This window comes from Sinohyriopsis cumingii, chromosome 11, assembly GCF_028554795.1.
Source record: "Sinohyriopsis cumingii isolate HCF-2022 chromosome 11, ASM2855479v2, whole genome shotgun sequence".
Taxonomy (NCBI): domain Eukaryota; kingdom Metazoa; phylum Mollusca; class Bivalvia; order Unionida; family Unionidae; genus Sinohyriopsis; species Sinohyriopsis cumingii.
In genome coordinates, this window is record NC_142971.1 from 11,216,518 (window position 1) to 11,226,027 (window position 9,510).

The following is a 9,510-nucleotide window of genomic DNA, read 5'->3' on the forward strand; positions in this document are numbered from 1 at the left end:
TGATTTTTAAAGCATTCATGAGGCCCTCAGTATCGGAACAGAATATCAGATTACTTTCCTTTCTGAAGAAAGGCTCCAATTGCTGGTGGCGCTTTCGATATGCAGTAATTGTGACATCTTCTTCTAGAAGATTCCATTGTTGGAGTCTTGATCCTAGCAATTCTGCTTTGTTCTTTGATAAGTCCAAATCACGAATCAGGTCATTTAGTTCTTCCTGTGCTATTCTGTGTGGGGTTGATGATGCACCACAGTGAAAATCTGGATCACTGCATGCTGATGGACCAGGAGAAGAACAGGTCGACTCACCTTTGTCTTCGTCAGATGAATCAAGAGAATATTCTGCTGGAGGTTCTGGAATAGGAAGTCCCTCACCATGTGGAACTGGTCTCAATGCAGACGGAATGTTTGGGTAGACTATTCTCGACTTCTTTCGCTTCGTTATTCCGCCGGAAAGAGGAGGAACCAAGCAGAAGTAACAGTCATTTAGGTGGTTGCTTGGCTCTCTCCACACCATTGGGACTGCAAACGGCATTGATGACCTTTTGCAATTCAACCACTGTGAAAGCTGTGTTGTACATGTAGCACAGCATATATGCGGAGCCCAAGGCTTGTCTTGGTCACCAACCTTGCATCCGAAGTAAAGATGATATGCCTTCTTCACTTGAGAATTGATACTTTTCTTCTGGTTGGCAAATGTCACTTCCCCACAAATATAGCAAAAATTGTCCGCGGTATTAACACACTTTCGAGGCATTACTGTTCTTTATTGTACGTAAATGGATAAAATAATAAGTTTTATGTAACAGTAGCTTGAACTGTCTCGCACAACGTCTAAAATATTTTAAATGCTGAACCTATCTGATTGGGCTTTATATAGTACACTGCTTACGTCAGCTTCAGCAGCCGCCTGGCATTAGTATAATAGGCCTACACATGTATAGTACACTGCTGACGTCAACTTACTTCAGCAGCCGCATGGCATTAGTATTGCATTGCATCAGAAAATGATGCAATCAACTGTGGATGATGTGAGCATGATGGTATTATGCAATGTTACATCATTATTCCGGATGTTGCTGCAGTCCTACTGGAGAAATTTACACAGTGAAACATAGAAAATGAGGTATATGAATATCTTCAAAACGAGAGCCAATACAAATTTTTCACGGTTATATTCGTGTTCGGCACACCAAAATACTACAGATTAGGGCCTTTTCAAGTCAGTAATGATTTCACTGTTGACCAGTGTTACAAATTAATTACAAACTCTAAACCTAGCTTCTCGTTAATAAAACGTATCTGAAACACAATTTGACGTCATCAGATATTTGCTTGGTTGTCTTGCTATATTTGGTCACATTTGGGAATGAGTATGCTAAGTTAAGGTAGTTTAATTAGGTTACGTTCACCCCAAAAGGGACAGGGAAGGTATGAAAACCAGTCTAGCATCACAAGAAGCTAACATGGTGGTGGCAAAGTGTAGCCGCTTAACAGATTGCCTAGCAAACTTAAACTTTGTTAAATCGAGTAATATCTGCATGAAATTGATGTGAATATTATTTATTTTCTCAGAAATTGCTAGTATTAAAGTCGTTATGTCTATAATCTGTTGAAAGATGAAATAAAACTTTGGTTTGTGGTTTACACTGCTATATAATCACAAGAGTACACAAGTCTCACAACCGACATTTTCAAATGTTGTAGAAAAAAATAGAAACATATTAAATGAAATTCGTATACTGGATGTAATAAAAAACAAAAGTAAAAGAACACAAACGTTTCTATATTTATTCCGAGAACAACTTCCAGAGTTTGTTGTATCACGTGACTACCACGTTGACAATGTTCTCTCTGCTTAATGAATCAGGCTGTCCCGATCGCTGCGAAACCGACGGGTTTCTAGTCCTTGTTCTCGAAATAAATATGTTGAGAATTTTGAGAACTATAAGTAGTGAAGAGGGGCGATTTGGGGAATATGAGAAAAAAGAAGGAAAAACACACTGGGCCTGTTTAGGGCAAACATGTATATGAGAACAAAGAAGGAAAAACAACCTGGGCCTGTATAGGGCACAAATGGGAATGGAACATGGGGAATAGTGGGTCTGTATAAGGACAAGGGAAAGTGGAGTCTATACAGCGCCTGACGTCACGGTACGGGAGATTGGTAAGAATGTTGCAACTAGGGGAGGTGACGTCACAGTACTGAGCAAAGAGCAGGGTGTACAGAGATAACACAGACACGAGACAAACACTGATAAACTATTTAAAAACAAATTTTTGGGGGGAAGGCAAGAAAGTCATTTCTTTTCGAGGCCTATGAGCGGCCCTGAAAAGGGCCTTTGGTTTCTTCTGCTTCTTCTAATTTCTTCTATTTTTCCACCAACTTCTTATTTTCTCTCCTACACGTTTTCTCTTCTTCTCTTTTTTTCTTCCTCCTTTTTCTGCTACTCCTCCTCCTCCTCTTTCTTCCTCTTCTCATTTTCTTCTTCCTTTTCAATTTTTTCATTCCATGCCCTCATCCTTATTCTTTCTTCTTCATCCTCCTTCTCCTCCTTTTCTTCTTTAAGTAGATCACTTATTATTTCCTTTGTTAAGTTGTTTATGTCCATCTTTATTCTATGTGTGCTTTAAGAATAGTGATCCTCGTCTAGTTTTACTAACATCTGCTCTGTTATTCGCAAATTGCCCAGAACGTCTTGTAACTTCTTCATTTTGTCAAGGTGGTTTGAAGCCATCTTCTTTTTTATTCTTTGTAGAATGGCGCGAATGACGAACGCTTTGAGTTTTTATGTGTAAAGCACGGACGAGAAGGAAAACATCCCCATTTTTCCCTTCTCATATTATCTACTATCCACAGAGACTTGAGGAGACAAATAACTAACCACAATTATACTATCCACACACGCAAAAAAGCAAAACAAACCCAAACTATACTATCCACACACGAGAGAAGCAGAAACATAACCATAATCTACTATCCACACACGCGAAGAAGCCAAAAATTAAACCCAAACTATACTATCCATACACGGGAGAAGCAGAAACATAACCATAATCTACAATTCACACACGCGAAGAAGCAACATTAAACCCAAACTATACTATCCACACACCGGAGAAGCAGAAACATAACCATAATCTACTATCCACACACGCGAAGAAGGCAAAAATCAAACCCAAATTATACTATCCACACACGCGAAGAAGCAAAAACAAAACCCAAACATACCATCCACACAGAACTGAAGGTTAAATAACCATACACTCTACTATCTACACAAACGTACGTGAGCGCTTACAAAACCCAATAATATACTATCCACACAAACGTACGTGAGCTCATACAAACACACACCCATACACAAACACATAACCACACCATTAAAGGAGTTAGTGTTTATAATCACACTGCTCCACAGTCATACAATTGGCAACTTGAGTAGTCTCTTATCTAGAGTTTTGGTTAGCAATGAAAAGGGCTGATTTTTTATTGTTTTTTTTAACTCCACATGCACCTGTTAGTGATGACATCTCCCAGGCCAAGCACCACATACGCATCTCCTACTCCAATCATTCTCCCAATTCACTCTTGTGGTTGAGAGCGCTGAGTTAGGATGACTGGCTTCACTATCCCAGTCTTCACTTTGAAGGATAGTGAAAACTTCTCTCTCTCTTCTTCTATGCCACACACAAGGATGCTGTGGCCTCCTTATTTCTTCTTCAGTCTGGCGGACCACAGGTAATTGCACTGGTGGAAGAGGCTGTGTCTGTGGTTGACGCTCTTGTGGTGCTGTCATTGTTTGCAGAGGTGTCCTCACCACAAGTTTCACCTCACAACTTTGCCTCATGATCAGGTGAGGCAGGACCCCGCTCTTCTTTTCCTCCTCTTCTTTCATTTTTCTCTCTTCCCCTTCCTCTTCTATTCTCGCTTCTTCGGCTATAGCCTCCATAGCCAGCTCATCTAGGAGGCGCCTGGAGTATACTAGGTGCATCTGGAGTTCCAAGAGTTTTGCGAGTCTACTGCTCATTCTTCAATCTTGTCTCGTTGACAATGGGTAGCCAGACCGTCAGCATTTCATATAAATACGTTAATCCCGGATGTGAATGAAAACATCCCCTTACACCCAAATCTTACATTACCCATATTATCACCAAAAACGCGCGGACCGAAAAGAAACACTCACTTTTTACTGACAATCACTCATTGAGCATTTTTTGATAAGCGACGGAAACGAAGGACTTAGAGTCACACTTTCTAACCAAGATAAAGAAATAATGTGCTTATAGATGCACTTCTGTTTTTTTTTTAACTGACTAACATACCATTGGCATTTGAATGCCCATTTCTTTTCTAGAGTATTTGGTAGTCCTGAAAAGGGCTGTTTTATGTGAACTTGGAGCTATGGCAATCTTTTACGGTCTAAGATTGCGGCCTCTTCTGGCGGAAGACTTTCTCATAGGATAATGTCTGCTTCTTCAGAAAGAGAAGGAGAACTCTTTGGTGTCAACACGACAATCGACAAAGCCTATGTCAGGTTCCTGCTGTTGTTGCTGATCTCTCTGATGTTTCTGAAGTCTGTACTTCTCCGTCCATTCTTCTTTCTCCCTGTTAATTTCCTCTCTGAAGAGCTCTACTATCAGGTCTTCAGTGACTTTTAACATTCTGACATTCTCTATCTCTTCAGGCATTTGTATCAGGCTTTGCCTGACACGATGCAAATTCATGTAAGCTTCGTTCAGCTTGGGTAATCTTGAGCACATCTTCGTAGGAGGATGAGTCGACAATGGATGGTCAGACTGGAGACTACCCCGCTTTTATGGTAAAAGCGCGGACACGAAGGAAAACATATCTACATGGTTTCGAGTCGGAACGCTAAAGTAGTTTGATGCGAGGGATAGAGAGACGTAAAAGAACATGGTTCATGATACCCATGGCAAAACAAATGGCAAACGCAATTTTTTCCAAAACACAACATTTTTATTCAAATAACTCACAACTAACAATTAACAATTTTATTTTAATTAACAATTCAATGAACTAACAAACATTTTTTCAATAACTATCTATTTTGGACATGGTTGACAACGTTTTGAATAAAATTGAGATTTCCACTGTTGGAAGTCATTGGGTCATTGATGTACACTACCTTTCATAGCTAAAGACAAAAGATAAGCATAATGGTCACAAAACCATCGATCTACTTTCTCATCGTTTCTAGAAGAATGACGATCAAAATAAGTCACTAAATGTTCTAAAGAATATCCCAGACTGCGTTGATGTAGAAAATACACACAATATTGTCCACACACCAATGAATCTGTGCCTGGTAATTCACATTATTGAATCGTGTTGTCTGAGTATTTCTTCTCATAAAGTCAATGGATGCAATCCATACCAATCGAAATACTCCACACATCCTTCATGAGGAAAGTAGACGGCTTCCCAGTGGGTTCCTGGAAGATGACTATCGTCCGTGTTAACACATAAGTTTGATGGTCTTGAGGTTTGCGATGAGGTAGTCCATCTTTTGCACATATGACAGGATTCCAATAAGCAGTGTACAAACTGTGGTTCAAAAGGTAATAACGTTCCCAGGTATCCACTTTTTGTGCTGTTTTTTCTTCACAGGTAATGATAAGTGATCAATTCGATCCTGGCTTTTTGCTTGAAAATGTCTGACAAGTAATCGTTTCTTCATCTTGTCTTCCAACTCTGAGCCAAGAGAGCTTCGATGCGATTGACCTCTAGAGTTGTTAATGTAGGACAAGAATGTTCACGCAAGCCTTTATACCACTGTTGCAACACGTCTTCTTCCGAGATGAGACTCCAAGCTTAGTCGAGATATTCGTCCAAGTTTTCTTATTGACTCAGCATCAGCCATTTATTCTGTTGAATTTTACTGGGATGATCGTTTTGACATCCATGGCAATCTTTCTTGATCAATTCCTTAATTTTTTCCGACAGGTATGTAGCAAAACAAGAAACTGAATGTTCTTCTTGTTCTGGCCATCTGGACTTCATCATCATGACTTCTTCGTCTTTGTCTTGGGGTTCTCCTTCCATGGTCTCCTCATATTCCATGTCCAAAGATTCTCCACTGTGTAAAGAGGGATAACAGTCTTCCATGGTTTCTAAAAGTCTAGAATGACTTCTCTCAAACTATTGATTTTTATGGTATTATCGAATTCGGCATACATGACGTTCACCGTTATATCAGGTTCTCGCTCTTTAAACTGAATTTCCACACGAATCTGGCCGGATTTTATGGGGTGGAAATGCCTCTCGTCGCTTCCTTGGTCTGGAGTGAAATCAAAAGCCCACAAAGCATAGCTCCTTCATAATCCTCGTACGTAATACCGTGACTGGTGATGGTTCATAACTGTCCGGTGGCTTTGTACAGGGACAAGTACGATCTTAAGTAATTCTGCTCGTCACCAACCTTAGGTTCGATGGGTCTGGTACACAAGGTCTTGCAATCGCGACTGACTTCGATATTGGACACACCAAAGTGTCGAAAGTTGAAAGGATTTTTATCGACAGCTCCGTTGAAGGCTGTATTCATACGATACCAAGGACTAAACGTTTGGGTAACTGTCCTTGGAACAGATGATCTTCGATCATGGATTTCTGTCCACTGGGAATGGTGAACGTTTTCACTTCCACAATTAGTATCGGATACTTGGCGGTCGTTCTGCTCAACGTGTAACTAATGTCGTTTCCCACTTTAGGTAACACTTTCACGCGCCGCACGTAAAGTATGGCTTCTTGGATGACGGTTTTGTACTCGTTAACATTAGACAACAGATAGAAAGTGGCATTGCTGCGATTCAGTCTCAGGCGGACATCCACACCGTTCAGCAAATACTTCTTTTTCAACCACATGTCCAAATGCAAACGATCCATCAGTTCTAAACTACGGCTTAGTGCAATTTTGTTTCGTCGTTCTAGAAATCCCGAATTTGCCTCAGCCAACTCAATCGCAATGCTGTCGAACTTTGCACCTAGGGTGTCAGGCTTCCATACCACGCAAGCATCCAGATGGGTGTTTTTGGCTTCTTTTCCGTACGTCAAGAGATTTTCCAGGTACACTCGGTAAGGGTAGGAATCCATCCTGCTGCTGATGAGTTTGTTATTCAAGTACAGATCCACTGAGCTGAACAAGGAATGCATACATTTGTTAACGGGAGCTACTCTGGATCCGGCAACTAGATTGGAATTGTCCCCCGTTTTGATCACTTTGACTTTCAAGTAAAGGTAACTGCTATTCAGATCAATGTAATCTTCGGGCTGTCCTTTGATTTCAAACTCGATGGGAGCAGAATCCGTCAAAGAGGAGATGAAATTCGACCCACTGTCGATTATTGCATCATCATCATGGTGGGTGGCATGGCAAACATATCCAGTTCCGACTTGGCACAGACACAAGACTATCGGTGCATGATTGTTCTGTTTCTTCATAATTTAATAATCAAAAACGTCTAAGTCTCGGACGGTTCTTCTTTTTGTAGTCTTTCTAGCTTTAGGAGTGTGAAGTCTTGTGAAAGGGGTCCTTTTTTCTTCTTCGTCTTTTTCTGCCGTATCCTTGCTGTGGCACTAGGGAAGCAGGAATGCCTGACTTGGCAGCGTCCAGAGCATTTATAGGTGTTTCTCGTCGACCCAAAATGTCTTTGCCCGTTTGCAACAAGACATTTTTGCCTGCTCTCAAGAATGCTTCTTTGGGGTTTTGTTTGTCGATGATGACATTTTGGAGATATTCTTTGCCTTGCGTCAATACGGCATTTTTCAAGGTGTGCAATCCTCGTGTCACCATCCGTTTCAACACCGGTGCCACCGAACGAAAGGCTGATATCAACATATCTCCTAAACCATGTCCTCGCTGTCAAGCGACGCTCGGTATACTGGATACATGACTTACGATTCATTACAGACTCGTTTTACGAAAATGGAGTTTCACCGTGATTTTCCCTTTGGTGATTGGAATATTGTGTCCTAGATCTCCTTTTATAGCAATGTTGACAGTGTCAAAATACGACTTACTGACAGGTAAATAGTGTGGATGTACAAATTCGCGGTGAACGTGATAGGTGTTTCCACCTTCTTCGTCAGCGTTTGTGGCAGACTCTACTTTGAAAGGAATGGCACGCAGTAACGGTACGGAAGTGTGTGCCACCACGTTGTACTCCACCACATCGGAGTACACAAGATCAAAATCAGTCCGTGGTTCAGTTCTACCGGGGATCGAAAATACCTTGCAAAATCCAGGTTGTTGACAATGTTTGGTATGGTGCTCTTTTTGTTCTTATCCGTGACCATATTGAGGTATCCACCCAAAATGTCATACAATTGAGGGCAAAATCTAACACCTGTACTTTTTTCTTCACTTTCAAAGTGTATTAGCAGGAGATGAGACACTTTATGGTACTCAATGGTGACACGTCCTTTTAGTGCGGTCAGAACTTTGTCAAATGTTGCATTGACTCTGTCAGCAATTGCGTTCACCAGATGTTGACCACTAAAATAATGTATTGAGTTAATTTTAAACTCATTGATGAACAAAGGAAGGTCACTGTTGGGTACTGTACGCTTTGCAAGTAATCTATGATGGTTAGTGTTAGTCAAGGTTTGGTCCAGAACTTCGACCTCAAAAGTCTTTTGAGTTTCAGTGATGTTTTTGATTTGTGTCGGATAAATAATTTCCACCAAACCCACTTCCCAATGGGCTTCATGATCTAATTGGATGGCCTGAGGTAATTTGGCCGTGTAACAACATAAGATTTGTTAGGGGGAGACACCTCCATGGAACTGTCGCTGGGTAAGGTTAAGTAAAATTGGTTATGGTGGCTCATAATTCCAGAGTTCTGTGGCTGTCCGAGGGGTTACAGAAGTCAGAGGAGTGTCTCCGCCCACAATGTGGTTGTTTTTGTTGTTGGAGTGGTGACTGACACAGGACACAAGATTCCCGTTGTTCCCGTTCTAGGAGAATTTCAGGGATGGATTGGGAAGGTGATAGCCGATGCAACTGCTCAATAAAATAGTCCACAATTGTTTGTCTCCTTGTTCCAAACTCAAATTAGCAATGGCTGCACCGATGACACAATATACCACAAAGATTTGGCAGAAAAAGACGATTTGCGTTTTAGGCACACGTTCTCCACACCACACCCACAAGGGTTGCTTTTGTAGATCTTGCAGAGAAGAAATGGGTGAAGGAGTGGTCGCTGCAGCGGTAGCGGTAGCAGAAGCTGTGTGAAAGGGCAAGATGGTCACTTCTTTTTATAGTCGATGACTTGCAAAGCGTCGATCCAAGAATCAAAATTGGGTGCAAATCCTTTCCTTTGACTTCTTTGACACGTCTTTTTACCCCTTTACGGGGTTCTGCGTTCGAGAATGCTTTCGATGTCGTACACGTCGTCGTCTTTTTTGGTGGCACGTTGTAACTCGGGTAAGTAAAACGTTCCTTTTAACACTTCTCCGTTTATGTCTTCCAATTTATAGACGGCAGGATGACG